The sequence below is a fragment of the Heterocephalus glaber genome, unplaced genomic scaffold (assembly GCF_053883595.1).
Source record: "Heterocephalus glaber isolate CG9 unplaced genomic scaffold, H.glaber_assembly_v1.0 deba00001444, whole genome shotgun sequence".
Taxonomy (NCBI): Eukaryota; Metazoa; Chordata; class Mammalia; order Rodentia; family Bathyergidae; genus Heterocephalus; species Heterocephalus glaber.
In genome coordinates this window covers 27260008-27263682 of record NW_028258297.1, presented here as the reverse complement: position 1 = coordinate 27263682, position 3675 = coordinate 27260008, and the positions used below count along the sequence as shown (strand labels likewise).

The 3675-nt window shown below is 49.6% G+C and overlaps 1 pseudogene; it reads left to right on the top strand.

The window, feature by feature from the left end:
- The first annotated feature begins 849 nt into the window (after nucleotides 1–849).
- On the top strand, nucleotides 850–3427 carry LOC147827528 (PALM2-AKAP2 fusion protein pseudogene; annotated as a pseudogene).
- The last annotated feature ends 248 nt before the right edge of the window (nucleotides 3428–3675 follow it).

The window sequence follows — 3675 nt, the reverse complement described above, 5'->3', positions numbered from 1 at the left end:
AATGAACACAGAAGCAAAAATCCTTAATAAGATACTGGCAAATAGAATGGAGAAGATCATCAAGAAGATCATACACCCTGACCAAGTGGGATTCATCCCAGGGATGCAGGGATGGTTCAACATATGCAAATCAACCAATGTAATACACTATATCAAGAGAGCCAAGGACAAAAACCATATGATCATCTCAATAGATGCAGAAAAAGCATTTGACAAACACCAACACAGATTTATGATAAAACCCTACAAAAAATCAGAAGAGATCGTCTCTGCTTCAATCTGATAAAAGCCATCTATGAAAAACCAACAGCCAACATCATACTAAACGGTCAAACACTGTAATCCTTCACACTAAAATCAAGAACAAAACAAGAATGTCCACTGTCGCCATACCTGTTCAATATAGTTTTGGAAACATTAGACATGGCAGTTACACAAAGGAAGAAATAAAATGAGTAAAGATGGGAAACAAAAAGTAAAATTGTCATTATTTGCAGATGACATGATACTCCATATAGAAGACCCCGAGCACGCCACCAAAAGTCTTCTAGACTTAATAACCAAATTCATTAGAGTAGCTGGATACAAGGTCAACACACAAAAATCAATAGCTTTCCGGCAGATGTGCTGGCCCCAGCCTGGGGCTGCAGCACGCCCAACCCCCACTCTCCGGGATGTACCAGTCTGTAGGCAGAGCCATGTCGCATTAGAACCCAGTCCGAGGACTGTGCCCTCAGAAGCCAGCACCCAGAGAAGCCTCCCCAGCTTTCTGAGGATGATGTCCTACTAAAAAGGGAGAGAGACAACAGTAGTGCCAGTCTCTTGGGGTCTGCTACCAGTTCTCTTCCCCTAGATCACAAAAACATGGAAATTGAGGTGTCGGTTACAGAATGTAGTAAAAGTGTTCCTGGAATAGCCTCCACCCCCCCCATTCCATGGACCACTCTTCCCCTTTCTATTCTCCTACACACAATGGCCTCCTCATCCATCACCACGAATCCCTGGATAATGATGTGGCCAGAGAGATCTGATATCTAGACGAGGTGCTGGAGGCCAACTGCTGTGATTCTGATGTGGATGGAACTTACAATGGAACATCCTGCCCAGAGCCCTGTGCAGTGATCCCAGAGGGCAGCATAAGCCCACCCACCCATGCAGTCACCCAGCCTGACCCTGCTGACAGAGTAGTGGGCAGGCAGGCTCCTCCTCACGTTGAGCTCAGTAGAAGCCCCTCCAACACTATGGCAGAGGGGAAAGGGTGAATGGCCACTCCCCTGACCAGCTCCAAGATACGCTGGGGGCCGGCCTGCAGGCACCAGTGAGTTCCAGCTGTTCTTCCTGAGATGGGGAATTCATACTCACCACACTGAAGAAGGAAGCCAAGTTTGAGCTTCGTGCCTTTCACGAGGACAAGAAGCCCTCCAAGCTCTTCGAGGAGGATGAACATCAGAAGGAACAGTACTGCATCCAGAAAGTGAGGCCTGCAGAAGAGATGCTGGAGCTGGAGAAGGAGAGGAGGAAGCTCATCCAGAGTCAGGCTGTGAAGAAGAATCCTGGCATTGCAGCAAAGTGGTGGAATCCTCCTCAGGAGAAAACCATTGAGGAGCAGCTGGATGAGGAACATCTGGGGTCACACAAAAAGTACAAGGAGAACAAGAAGAAAGGCGCAGCAGGAGCAGCTGCTGTTACAGCAGCAACTACAGCAGCAGCAGCCCCCAGCACAGCTCTGCACGGCCCCAGCTTCCTCTCATGAATGTCCAGTCAGCGTCAGTGGGACTGAAAATGCAAAGGAGGACATTGTCACAGAAAACATTGACTTCTCAGCAGCACGCAAACAGTTCCAGCTGAGGGAGAATTCCAGGCAAGCAGTGGCCAAGGGCCAGAGTACACCTTGGCTGTTCTCTATCAAGCCTTTCTATAGGCCTCTGCGGTCCATCAACTCTGACGAGCCAACCACCATCCTGAGACCAGCTTCCATAGTGGGACCTCCGGAAGACAGTGCGTCGGCGGCCAAGGGACAGAAAGCCCCATGTGTGCTGGAAATTCAGTCAGGTGGAGGAGGCCTAGGCACTGCCACCCCTCAGGGAAAGGAAGGGCCTTACAGTGAGCCCTCCAAAAGTGGGCCCTTATCGAAACTGTGGGCAGAGGATGGAGAGTTTACAAGCTCCCGTGCTGTCCTCACTGTGGTTGAGGATGACGGCCATGGGATTTTGGATCAGTTTTCAAGATCAGTCAATGTCTCTTTGACCCAAGAGGAGCTTGACTCAGGTTTGGATGAGTTGTCAGTGAGGTCCCAGGATACTACCATCCTGGAGACCCTGTCCAGTGATTTCAGCATGGATAACAGCAGTGACAACAGTGCCTCCAGTGAGACAACCAATGACCTCCTGGAAAACTCACTGGCTGATTTCTCTTTGCCTCAGACTCCACAAACAGACAACCCCTCAGAGGGCCGAGAAGGGGTCTCAAAGTCATTTAGTGATCATAGTTTCTATTCCCCTTCCTCTACCCTAGGAGATTCTTCATCCATGGATGATTCCTTGGAATATCAGGCTGGTCTTCTGGTGCAGAATGCCATTCAACAAGCCATAGCCAAGCAGGCGGATAAGGCTGTGCCCCAAACCAGCGAGGATGGAGCAGAATGGCAGGGACCAGAAGCAACTCTGAAGGAAACTGAAACCAGGGATCCCAGCTCAGAGAAGCCTCAGAGCATGTTTGAGCCACCTCAGGTGTCCTCTCCCATTCAAGAGAAAAGAGATGTATTACCAAAGAACCTACCTGCAGAGGACAGGGTGCTTAGGGAAAGGGGCCCCTCCCAGCTGCCACCAGCTGTGCAGCCCAGCTGCCCAATCGACATGGAGGAGACCAGGCCCGAAGAAGGCTACTTCAGCAAGTACTCAGAGGCAGCTGAGCTGAGAACCACAGCCTCCCTTCTGGCCACTCAAGACTCTGACATGATAGTTGGGCCCTTCAAGCTGAGATCGAGGAAGCAGCGGACTTTGTCCATGATTGAGGAGGAGATTCGAGTGGCCCAGGAAAGGGAAGAGGAGCTGAAGCTGCAGAGACAAGTGCTGCAGAGCACCCCAAGTCCCAGGACCAAGACCACCCCATTGCTGCCCTCCAGAACCTCCTGTTACAAAACTGCCCCGGGGAAAATAGAGAAAATCAAACCTCCTCCACCCCCTATAACCGAAGGCCCCAGCTGGCAGCCTGACTTAGCCCCCAAGAGGCTGCCAGAACGCAGTGGCCCAAGACTCTGATGCAGACCGTCATGGAAGACTATGAGACACACAAATCTAAAAGGTACAAGAGAATGGATGATAGTAGTGTCCTTGAGGCCACATGAGTAAACCGAAGACAGAGCATACTGGCCTTGCGCTGGGAGGCAGGGATCTACGGCAATCAGGAGGAAGAAGAAAATGAATAAATTTCCTTAGACCCAGGAAACTTCTTCGGTGCTTGGGATACCAAAAAACCAAGAAATTCTCTAATCATAGCATTTTAATGGACTATTTATTAAAGTGCATACAAACTCAGCAATCCTAACGTAGACCAAAGGTGCAATACACAATGTTGAAAAATAAACTGAAAAGAATGTCCACCCATCAAACTCTGAGACCCAGGAGTCCTAACAGAAAGGATTTCTATGGGACTCAAAGACCACTCTGGATTTGG